Source organism: Chlorocebus sabaeus, chromosome 7 (genome assembly GCF_047675955.1).
Source record: "Chlorocebus sabaeus isolate Y175 chromosome 7, mChlSab1.0.hap1, whole genome shotgun sequence".
Classification (NCBI taxonomy): domain Eukaryota; kingdom Metazoa; phylum Chordata; class Mammalia; order Primates; family Cercopithecidae; genus Chlorocebus; species Chlorocebus sabaeus.
The window spans coordinates 98549313-98562150 of NC_132910.1; the positions used below are offsets into that span (position 1 = coordinate 98549313).

The 12838-nt window shown below is 42.2% G+C and overlaps 1 protein-coding gene across 4 annotated transcripts in view; it reads left to right on the plus strand.

Moving 5' to 3' along the window:
* ARHGAP10 (Rho GTPase activating protein 10) overlaps positions 1-12838 on the plus strand; it is a 335394-nt gene that overhangs the window by 37850 nt on the left and 284706 nt on the right. The window lies entirely within an intron of this gene.

A 12838-nucleotide genomic window follows, 5' to 3' on the forward strand; every position in this document is an offset into this window, starting at 1 on the left:
CCTGCCTTGGCCTCCCAAAGTGCTGGGATTACAGGTGTGAGCCACTGCGCCCAGCTTAGGGGAAAAATTTTCTAGCCTTCATTCAGCATATGAAAATTAAAAAAAAACATATAAAAGGATGGAAATTATGCAGTGTGATTTCATTATTGTTCTCAGGAACTGGATAATGCTTTAAGGTAGGACTAATCTGTTTCAGTGATGAGACATTTTCTCACCATACATAGCAGTTCTGGTCATTAGGGAAATTACTCAGTAAATGTTGAAGGAGGAGAAATGAAGGTATCCATCATGATCCTAATTATCACCAATGAAGGTAATTAGAGAAATTACTCAGTAAATGTTGTTGAGGAAGAAAGAAAAATGAAGGTATCCATCCATAACTCAAGATGATCCACTATTTAGAGAGTAACTATACGTTCTGTAAGCATCTAAGGTTTTTATGTTTCTCTTCTGTTTGGTTATAATTGTATAACATACATTAAAAATTGTGCATCAAGGGTTTTATTTCAGGTATGTGCTGCATTGCTTCTCTTTACATAATAAATTCCCTGTTAGCTGACACTGTTCCCCTGGGATTTCCATATGTTAACAGGTTCTTTCTACAGAGATGATTAATACTTACAGTGATCACCCTGAGGTTCCACAAAACGCTCTTGAATCATCAGAGATGAAATTCTACTCATTGTAACTTTAATGCCATGTATTTATTGTCTTTTAATTGCTTTGAAAATTGGACATCTGAGATATTTTTTTTCTTTTGGTTATAGTGACCCGTTTACTGATCATTTCAGATAAGAAACTATAGGATACTATCATGGAACCTGTTGTCTCTTGTACCCTGGTTTTAAAACCAGTGGCTGGAATTAAGACATGTGTTGAGGGAGGAAAAGGGAAAAGAGAGGAGCCTGAAATAACTGCTGCTTTTCTCTAACAGTGGAATAAGGAGTACTTCATTGAGCTACGAATAATTAATGTGGAGTGTTGAAAGATCATTCTGTCTTTTATGCACATGTTCCAGATAACAACATAAGGGCCTGTGAAAAGCAAGAGAAAAGTTTTCTGGGGCTGTCGTCTTTGATCACATAGAGATGGAGTGTGTGTTCATACCAGCCATTCCTGTCCATCCTTGCCACCAGTGACTTAGACCAGGTGACACCTGGGCCTTAGTATGAATGTTGTAATTGGGGAATCTACCTCAATTTTGAGCTCAACTCCAGTCTGTAGACTTGCTGATACAGTAGTATTTGTCTATCACAGCATTTAGAAATGATAGCCTGTGGCCGGGTGCCGGTGGCTCACACCTGCCTGTAATCCCAGCACTTTGGGAGGATCATTGGAGGTCAGGAGTTCGAGACCAGCCTGGCCAACATGGTGAAACCCCGTCTCCACTGAAAATACAAAAATTAGCTGAGCATGGTGGTGTGGGCGCCTGTAATCCCAGCTACTTGGGAGGCTGAGGCATGAGAATTGCTTGAACCCGGGAGGCAGAGATTGCAGTGAGCTGAGATTGTGCTACTGCACTCCAGCCTGGGTAACAGAGCGAGATTCAATCTCAAAGAAATGATAGCTCATATCACATTATTTTATGGTTATATCTCTGTATCCTGTATTTAACTTATAGTCATGTGGTGTTATGGAAAAAAAAGTAATCAGTATATATTGAGCACTTTGTACCAAGCTAAGTAACTTGGAAAGATGAGTTTGTATTTTGACCTGGATTCAAATTCCACCTCTGCTACATACTGGCTTCATGACCTCAGTCGAGTTACTAAGCCCTGCTGAGCTTCAGTGTTATTTCTGTATGACAGTTGTATGAGTCTGCTTGGACAGCCATAGCCGAGTACCACAGACTGTGCAGCTTAAACAACAATCTTATTTTCTAGTGATTTTGGAGGCTAGAAGTCTGAGATCAAGGTGTTGACAGGATTGGTTTCCTCTGAGGCCTCTCTCCTTGGCTTGTAGGTGGCTCTTGTCACATGGTCTTACCTCTGTGCCTGTATCTTTGTACTAATCTTCTTTTCTTTTAAGGAGACCAGTAATATTGGATTAGGGCCCACCCTAATGACCTCATTTTACCTTAATTACCTCCTTAAAGACCCTGTGTTCCCTGTAATCCCAGCACTTTGGGAGGCCCAGGCTGGAAGATCACTTAAGTCCAGGAGTTTGAGACCAGCCTGGGCAACATGGCGAGACCCCTGTCTCTATTTAAAAAGAAAAAAAGGATCCCGTGTCTGAATATAATCACATTCTGGGGATTAGGAATTCAACATGAGTACTTGAGGGACATGTCCAGCAGCCTGTAACAACAATGAAAATGACATGTGCTTGAGTGGGTTTATTTTACTTTTTAATTTTTGTGGGTACACAGTAGGTATGTTATTTATGGGTTACATGTTGATATTTTGATACAGGCATGCAATGTGTAATAATTACATCAGGGTAAATAGGGTATCTATCACCTGAGGCCTTTTTGGTGTTGTTGCAAACAACTATACTCTTATTTTAAAATGTATGATTAAGTTAATTTTGACTATAGTCACCCTCTTGTGCTAGCAAATACTAGGTCTCACTATTTTCTTGTACCCATTCAAGTGTTGTTGTGTTAGGATTAAATGAAATAATATACGCATGTGAGCTTAGTGCATGCTTAATGTTAGCTTTCTCCTTGCTACAGCGGGGTAGAATCTTGTTTTCTTTATATTCTATCCAAGTATAAACAGTAAATAAATGTTGGTGAAATTGTGTTTTACTTATGTAGGTGCCTCTTTTCATAATTCTCATCTTCTTCACCTCCACTCTCGCAACTAAATGAGTAATTTTTTTTTTTCTTGAGACGGAGTCTTGCCCTGTCGCCAGACTGGAGTGCAGTGGTGCTATCTTGGCTTGCTGCAACCTCTGCCTCCTGGGTTCTAGTGATTTTCCTGCCTCAGCCTCCTGAATAGCTGGGACTACAGGCGTGTGCCACCACACCCAGCTAATTTTTGTATTTTTAGTAGAGATGGAACTTCACCATGTTGGCCAGGATGGTCTTGATCTCTTGACTTCGTGAGCTGCCCTCCTCGGCCTCCCAAAGTGCTGGGATTACAGGCGTGAGCCACCGCACCTGGCCCTAAATGAGTAATTTAATGCTAATTTCAAGGGATCTCTCCTGAGAAGTTCTCTCTGCTTCTGCTTTCTGCCCACTGGGACATGCCATCTCCACCTTTAAACTGTTCTGGGCTCTTGTTCCCTTGCCAGTTGGCAGGCGTGTCTGAGACTTCTCTGGATAATGGCAGTGGACTTTAGCTCCCTCTCCCTAGGTTCCATGATTCAACCTGGCGGTAGTGTGTATCTGCCAATTGACACTTTTCATCACACTGTTTGTGATTCTTAGGTCTTCTCTGCTTTTCTCTTAGCAGTTGTTTTTTTTTTTTTTTTTTTTTTTTTTTTTTTTTTTTTTAAAACCACAGTTCTACAGACAGATGGGAAGTTTAGAGCAAGGTGGGATAGGCGAGTGAGAAAGCAACGTGAGAGAAAAATGAGCACAGGCTTATTGACTTAATGTTCTAGCTCAGACTTGTACCACAGGCCTGTGCCTTGTGGCGAGTGAGCTGTAATTCCTCTGAGAATGTCTCTCTTGAATGTTTGACAAGGCATTAGGAATCGTTTATCTCGCCCAGGGAGTTTCAAACAAAAACACATGAGTTTAAAATCCTAGGGTATAAACGGCCATAGAATCATTTAACTTGTTGACTTTTAGGGGAAAATATGTATTCTACAAATGTTATTACAGAGTTTTTACAGGCATTTTTATTATTAATGATGGGAAGCTTCCTGGAGCATTCTCTTAAGTCTAGTGGGGTTACTAAATGTAGTTTTCCAACTGGAGCTTGGTTTCCTGAAAGCTATTCTTGGTGGGGTGGATGAGTGCAGCTGTCGTATCTCTTAGTATTTCAGTTTGAGTCACTGGGTGGGCGGAACTGATTAGAATTCCAAAAGCAATACATATAGGCATTTAGGTGGAACTCTTTTGGAATTAATTAGGAAAGATTTTGACGGAACTCCTGCATTCCAGAGTTAAGTGGTAAAAAGAACACTTTAGATACAAAGTATTTGGGTAAATGTCTTCTGTATTTTGCTTTAGTTTTTTTTTTTTTTTTCCTTTGTTGTTGTTGTTTTTTTTTTCCTTTTTCTTTTTGTTCCCTTGTTGGTGGAAGGGACACTTTATATTAAGCTGTTAAAATGTATTGTCAAGATAGTTATTTGAAAATATTTAAAAATAACAGGTTTCCCTTCTAAACATGCTGACTTCTTATAGGTTAATGTGACCTTACTTTCAGTAATGTACATATGTGTGTATATGTTATCATGTTTTCTTTTAAGCACTTTACAGAGCTTTATGGTAAGTTTACCCAGTTCATCACAAGTTAGGATTTTGCTGCATCCTATTCGCCACTTGGGAAGAGACATTATATTGTGGAAAGTGGCTTTTGTGCTAATATAAACATCCCTTGGAATGTTACCCTCCATAGCAGAGGGGCCGTGGAATGCTCTGTGTTTTAGGATTACAGCTGCCCAGAGACAGCTTGGGAAGCAGTGTTATGTTTTACAGTGTGTATTAGAAATCAACTCAGATGTACACTTAAATATTGTATTCTGAGTTACGACACAGCAAACTGACATTGTAATGTTTTCCAGTATGTGATTTTCATGGTTGCCATGATGTCATAAGGAAGGATTTAAAAACAGTTCTCTGTTTTTTGTGGACAAGACTTAAAACAGTGTTAAAAAGTATGCACTCTGTGTACCAAAAAGCCTTGAAGTGGAATGATAGGGAATCCCTATGGGGTAAAGAGAAGATTTTTGGTTCTCTCCCTTTGTTCTTTAGAATGAGAGTCAACACATTAAGAACCTGGACTGCCCTGAAACAGAGGCACATTTGAGAGCTCCTGGAAACCCCTTTATAGGATTATTTCCTTGTCTTTGTTCTTTAGTCCTTGATTAGTTGTCAAGTGTAGCTGGAGATATGTTTTGCAGCCATTTGAGAAGCAGCACATCTGGTTAGAAGCAGAGACTGGGGAACCTGATTGCCTGGGTGAGTCATTCCTGGCTCTGCCACTCCAGCTTTGTGATCTTGGGCAAGTTACCTGTCTCTGACCCAGTTTCCTCAGCTGTAAAATGGGATAATAATAATATTCATAAGGTTGTTGTGAAAATGAAATGAGTTAATAAATGTAAGGCAGTTTAGGATAGTGCCTGGCATAGTTAGCCCTGTATAAAAATGTTGACTCTTAGTACATGTTAAATTCCTATATTTGACCACGTTCAGACCAAGTTGATAACCACTTCCATTTGTTCCACATTCCTGACCTAATTTATCTTGGGTTCTCCAGCCGAAATCTAAGATTCCCCAGGCTAGGTAGGTATGAACTCTGATTCTTAGTGGAATCTGCACAGCAGACCTGAGTACTAGTGTGTGTTTTGTTTTTTCCTTGAACTAGCTTAAAGAGGTAAGCAAGATTACCTCTTGGGGCAAAGAGAAGATTCTTGGCAGAGATAAGAACATTTTGTCATTAACAGAGTCACGACAGGACCCCCAGCTGACATAGCAACACTTGTTCTGCTGTCTTCTCCATGCCACAGCCCTTTTCTCTTTGATTTTTTTTTTTTTTTTCTTTTGAGACGCAGTTTGGCCCTTTCATCCAGGCTGGAGTGCTGTGGTATCATCTCGGCTCACTGCAACCTCTGCCTTCCAGTTTCAAACGATTCTACTGCCTCAAGAGTACTCTACTTCTGAGTAGCTGAGATTACAGGCTCTCACCACCTTGCCTAAGTTTTGTAGTTTTAGTAGAGACAGGGTTTCACCATGTTGGCCAGGCTGGTCTTGAACTCCTGACCTTGTGATCCGCCCACCTCAGCCCCCCAGAGTGTTGGGATTATAGGCATGAGCCACCGCATCTGACCTGACCTGATGGTCTTTAAGTGCTCTCAGCATTCTCACTGCTAGAGTCCAGGCGTAAAGCTTGCATCCCTCCTTCTGGCCAGTCCCCAGGCTTTAGAAATAAATAGACTTTAAATGAGTCCTGCTGTTTGCTTAGGCTGAGGCTAATGGAGATGGTCTCTCTGCATGAGCAGAGCTGTGTGTGAGAGGTTGCTAGGAGAAAGCAATACCTGTTGCCTTAGGGACCAGCCTCAGGGGCCGGTGACAGTTAAGACTCTTTCTCAGAGCTGCACTAGGGGCCTAAGCCTTGCTCTCACAGTGCAGAATAAGCACATTGTAGCCTGACCTGGTAGAAGAAAGGTGATTATTGTCAGTACCTGTGGTCCTTGTTTCCTTTTCACCCAGAAAGCAGAGTGGGAATATGGAAAGATCATAGGCCTTTTGGCTAGGCCGACCTGGGTTTGAATTCTGGCTCTGCCACTCAGCATATTAATACAAATAAGTAATGCACCCTGAGTCTTAGTTTCCTCCTCCCTAGGCATGGGACCTGTAAATCCTTTTGCACAGGATTATGGTATAAAACAGCATGTATGCAGCACATCTGGATAGTGGCAGGCTCTGATGATGATAATAATATCACTAACACTGATAGAATGCTTACAGTATACCAGGTATTGTCTTGAGATACAATGTATGTTATTTGACCCTTCCCAAAACATCATCTCCATTTTACACACTAGGAAACTGAGGCACAGAAAAGTTCAGTAAGTTGGATATGACGGCACTGAGCACAAAGCCCAGATTTAAATCCAGGCTCCGAAAAGTTAGCTCCATGGTTTTCCAGATGGAGAATTTTTTGAGATTTCTAAGACTTTTGATAATGTAAAACACCACTACTTCTAATCATTTATGGCCTCTGCATAATCATTCAGTTGTAGCTGGTGCATTTGTCTTGTGTAGACCTGCTAATGGCAACAGATACAACCTGCTACTAATGAGGAAATTGCCCTTTTGCAGATGAATGATGGAAAAAAAAATTCTAAGATGGAGTCTTGCTCTGTAGCCCAGGCTGGAGTGCAGTGGTGCGATCTCGACTCACTGCAACCTCTGCCTCTCGGGTTCCAGCAATTCTCCTGCCTCAGACTCCTGAGTAGCTGGAATTACAGGCATGTGTCACTATGCCCAGCTAATTTTTGTGTTTTTAGTAGAGATGTGGTTTTACCATGTTGGCCAGGCTGGTCTCGAAAGGCTGATCTCAACTGATCCACCCGCCTTGGCCTCCCAAAGTGCCAGGATTACAGGTGTGAGCCACCATGCCCGACCTGAATGATAGAATTTTAATAGTTGTTCTGGTTCAATGTGAAGTGTTTTTCTCTCTTCAGAGACTACCTGTGGGGCCCCTCAAGACAGCAAGCAGACTAGGAATCATTGTTCTAGAACTTTTGATAAATGTGCGTAAGAGAGAATCTCCTGTTCCCTTTGTTTCCTTGCACATGTAACTTGAAGCTGTGCTGCTTCTGTTGAGTGGAGGTTTGATAGGGAACAGCTACCCCACTCATGGGGCAGCATCTGGAGCTTGGTGCACTGGGACTTGTATTGCAGCGTAGACTTCACCTTGCCTGTTGGAGGTTGAGACAGCAAAATGCAATTCATCCAGATGCTGCGAAGAGTTTCGAGGACTTTCGTTAGGGTGATAGTACTATGTTTAAGCTTTGGGGTGGGCTCTGTCCCGCGAGAGTGTCTGTCTTTCCTTCCTGGTGGCCTGCAGTGACATTGAGCCTCTGCAGATAAGTGGCTGTATTCATCACTGACCTGATCAACCTATGGCTGAGCTTGTCCTGGCAGCAGAAAATAACCACTATGCTGATAGCTGTTATAGTCAGTTTTCTTCTTTTGGACATAAGTTTGCATTAGTGTTAAACTGTTTTAAGGTGCATATGCATGACTTGAGTTTCATCTATGTATCTCTGGCCTTTTACCATTAGGAAATTTGGTTTTCTGTCTTTGCTAATTGAATTAGGGTTTGTGTGGCTGCTTAGAATCATCTGGGTAGGGTGTGATTTTCAAAGTTGGCCTCGTGTTGAACCTAAGGCTTAGAGATGTAACCTTCCTGTCAGACGGTCAGATCTCTAACACTGGATCACACTGACTGGCCTTCAAGGGTGACTCATGTCTGTGTCATTTCCAGCGGCATCTTTCATATACCTCTGGTGGGATAGTTTCCTTCTCTAAGTAGTAAGGTGAACCGGGAGATGTTGCGGGAGTGGACTCTGCTTTTTATTTCTTTGAATAGCATACATGAAATTATACATTGTGGTCCTTATTGTGCCATCAATTTTGTGTTTTTAATAATCCAAGTTTCTAAAAAGAAGACTCTGTTTCCTATAGATGGGGAGATAAAACTTGAGGAATTGGAATCCTCACACTGGAAAGGCACGTTGAGGTCCAGCCAGTGTGTAGTTACTGTTCATTAGTCTATGCATGGCACTCAACTAGATGACATGAGGATCCAGACAAGTCTTGCTTTCTGCCTTCAAGTTGCTTATACTTTAGGTGGAGGTATCAGTGATGTAAAAACTACATGGGTTTGTGACAGGGAAAATCCTGCTGGAAGTGTCGGTGTAGCGCTGAGAGGAGCAAAATGATTTGAAATAGTTGGCATTTTTTCAGTGCCTGCTCAGACAAGATTTTTGCATGTGTGTGAATTTCCTCACCTTTGAAAGAGGGGGTGTTGCCTGTCGTATGACAGATGTCTGACATAATATGCATCTTTTTGCCCCTCATATCACGTGGCCTAGTGTAACTGTGGGGTTTTTCTGGGAAAACAATTAGATATGCATTGTATTTACAGTGTGCTACAACTCTTTAACCTGGGACATAACTTACTGAGATCTGCCTGACATGGGCTGCTTTCTCACAGTCCTGTTGGAGCCCTGCTTGCCAAGGGCACAGAGCATTAAATGGTGAGCAGAAGTTACGTTAACTGGAGTCTGTTTTGTGTTAGAGTCTTTTGCAGCCCTTTTTTGTATTTCAGTTTGGGTTAAAGCCCTAGAACAGGAATGAGAAATTCGTAGTAAATATGCACGTGTTCTCTCCCTCATCCCCCAAGAAGCTACTCATGGGGTGTTGCTAATCAAAATGTCCTGTTCCTGGCTGGGTATAGCCTTAGAGTATTTCTTAACACATGGTTCCTGGATGTCACTCCTTTTTGCTCCAAATTGTCACATTTTATAAAATCTGTTTGCAATCTCCTTTGCAGTGTTATCCTCTTGCTCCATTTCATTTTAATAAGTGTTGAGTGAGTGGTACAGGGAATGGATTCTGTTGGAGGCCAAAAAATAAAACACTTAGAATGACCAGTAAAGATTTTGTGGTGGAAGGACTTAAACTGTACTTTGAAGGGTAGATGGGATTTAGGCAGGTAGCGGGGAGGAAGCGGCCCTGTGAACTAAGGGACTGAAAAGGAAAGTAGAAATTATGACGTGGGAACAGCAAATAGGTGAGTTTGGTAGATGTGGAGGGTTTCTTCCAGGCAGTGGTTCTCAGGGTTTGTGTGTTATCAGTCATCTGCTGGACTGCATCCTCAGTTTCCGTTTCAGTAGGTCCTACAGTAGTGCCCTAGAATTTGCATTTCTAGCAGGTGCCCGGGTGATGCTGATGTTGCTGGTTCAGGGGGGCTGCACTTGAGAACCACTGCTGTGGGGAGCATGTAAGCTGTGGCCAGAGGAGTCATGCTGGAGCAGGGGTGGAGGGTAGGGCAGCCTGGCACCCACCTCCAGGGGCCACCCTTTGCAGGTGTGCACTGCATTTTGACTTGTATGAAGCAGTGGTCCTGGGCCCAGAGGTCTTGAGTACCAGCCTAAGGAGCTGGCACTCTCTTTAGGCAGTGGGAAGCCATTGACAAATTTTGATCAGGAGAATATTATTGGCATCTCCTTTCAGTTAATTTGGTAGATGGGGAAGGGGCCTGAGGGGGGAAAGCAAGCTGTAGCATAGTGCAGTGTCCCCCAGATGGATTATCTCAGGAGTGCATTTGGGAGAGAGAATTGGAAGGCTGTATTTGTTCAGTGAGGAAGGTAAAGAAGAGAAGAATGCACAGATGACCCAATGTTTCCTTCAGTTTGGGAGCCTGGAGAATGGTGATCACATTGACAGAAAGGGGAAGTCAGAGCAAGAGCACCAATGAGCAGTTATTTTAAAACTGAGTTTAAGTTATTTTCTTCTGAAGATGATTGCCTATCCTGTTTTCAGAACAAAGGATCTATGAAGTACTGTGCCTTTTAATTGTTTTTGTCTGTAATATTTAAGCTTTTCATGATTCTAAATATGTTAATCTCTTGACCCTTAAATTTCATCTTATTCTGCGGTTTACATGGAATAATATTGTTTAAAAATCCACTAAGCCATTTCACTGTAATTTTCCCTAGACACTTACACCCACCCTTATGGTCTTGCCCAAGTATGAGTGGGACACTGTTATAAGTCACTTTTGCTGTTCACACATAAGCCTTGTTACATGGGGTTGCAGTATCTCTCTAATTTTCTGGAAGTTACTAATTTCTAATTAACTGAACGTTATGAACACTTACAGATTTGTTTATTTCAGTTTTCCCCTCATTTTCAAAGTAATACATGCTCATTGTGGAAAAGTTGGAACATAATTATAAAATTAAAAATCTGTGAGCTGCCCATAAGTTACTCCTCTGACATCTGTACTCGTTTCACTTCCCCTTGGCTGTGGGTGGATCTGGGAGCAGAGCTGGTCCCATCTGGATCAGGGCCGAGGCTCAGCATGCCAGTGTGTGGAGTTAGGTCACAGATTCTGCCCTACCTCTCCTTTCCTATCCCAGTGTCTAGCTACACCCCAACTTTGCATGCGGTCATATTACTGGGAGTGACAGTAGCCGCCCTAAGGGTGAAACAAAATGGTACCATAGTGGAGGAGGGAGCCTGGCCAGCAGGCCTGAAGGAAAGAGGGCAGTGTTTATAGAGGTGATGAAATGCTGTGCTCTGCGCGGTCTCATTTGCGTGTGTCTTTTTGAGGCTTTAGGGCCTTGGGAAGAAGGAGACTAGGAAAAAAAGACAGACTGAACTGTATTATCAGTGCAGGGAGCAGGCAGCCCTGTTGTGGGATTCCCCTTTTCTCCTTTGCATAGAGAGGGACTTGAGAAGGGGAAGACACTTGCCTATCGAGAGAGAAGGAAGTACCCAGGTCATGACGAGCCTGCCTCATCTCGTGGGTGGTACAAGCAGGGCAGCAGCTATGGGGTGACAGAAAACGCAAGTAGTGACAGAACTTGAGGCACAGCAGGGTGAGCAGATACCTAAAGGAGTGCTGCTGGCATGGCATCCTCTGAGAGCAAGTCCACTGAGGGTGGATGGGCCAAGGGAAGATGCCTTGCTAGGCTGGCAGCATCGATTTTGTGTGGGTTAAGCCCTTTGTCCTCCACCTCCCACTTTTGGGAACTCCAGGGAATGAGAGAAGAGGCAAGGGCTCAGATTTGCATTTGATGGTGGGAAACTTAATCCTACAGATTTAGGGAGTAACTGTTAGTGACCTAACCTAGGACTACCAGGCGCAGTTGACTCACACTTGTTATCCCAGCACTTTGGGAGCCCGAGGCGAGCGGATCGTGAGGTCAAGAGATCAAGACCATTCTGGCCAACATGGTGAAACCCCATCTCTACTAAAAAAAACAAAATTTAGCTGTGCCTGTAGTCCCAGCTACTCAGAAGGCTGAGGCAGGAGAATTGCTTGAACCCGGGAGGCGGGGGTTGCAGTGAGCCAAGACTGTGCCAGAAACAACTGGGGGATAGGTGTGGCAACCGTTTAATTTTTGACCAAACTGGGACATGATTTCATATTTACATTGGGCTGGACCTGGCAAGCCACGATGTAGTCTCTCCCTACATACTGGGAATATCCAAGTCACATATACACACATTTAAAAATACGGGGAGCTGCTTTTATAACCTCAGTATCTCCTTGTCAAGACCCTCAACTGTGTTCATACTATGACATTTTTGTTTTGTTCTCCATTTTTAAAAAAGGGTATACTAGTCCTTATTATGACTGTTGCCATACTAAATGTTTTACTAAAAATATTGTTAATGGCTAATTGTTTCACCTTCTAAATGTACCAGTTTTCTTTCTTTTCTTTTTTTTTTTGAGACAGAATCTTGCTCTGTCGCCCAGGCTGGAGTGCAGTGGCACAATCTCGGCTCAGTTTTCTTTATTAATTGCATACAATTACTAATCTAGATTTCTTTCCAGCTATTTGTTATTATAAATGATAGCAAAATACATCTTTAATGCCTCAGTATTTCCATAGTTAAATTCTTAGAGTCAAATTTGTATAATTGATTAATATTGCTGAACTCTAGGTATCTATTTTAAATCGGAATTTCCACATTGGAAAACTGACAGTTGAGTTTCATTGATTTCTGAAATGTGAAATAAGTGGCTTTTAAAAAGTCGCTGAATAGTTTTACCACTTAGTATGTCTCTTATGACCTTGCCTTGCAAAGGGGTAATATAGTGAAGTAACAACTTGAATGAAGAGAACAGTTTTATTGGTAGTGCAGCATTTTCCACATTGCCATAAGGTGAATGTCCTGCAGAGAGACTGAATCATACTGAATTTAATTGTGGCGGGTATGTGGGGTTTAGGCATACAAATACTTGATTCTGAAAACTGACAGTTTGGCATAGTATGGTTGAAAGATCATGTGTTGGGCGTGTTGAACTACTTTGAGTTTTCATGAGGAGCAAGATTCTATGTCTTTGAAGTTGTGTAATGTCATAGACTGCTGGTGGCATTTTCCACATGGCACATGCGTTTTATTACCAGCATGAAAGTACATTTTCAGGAGTGGGTTCTTCCGGTGTGAGTCATTTACTAGTTAGAGAATACTTTG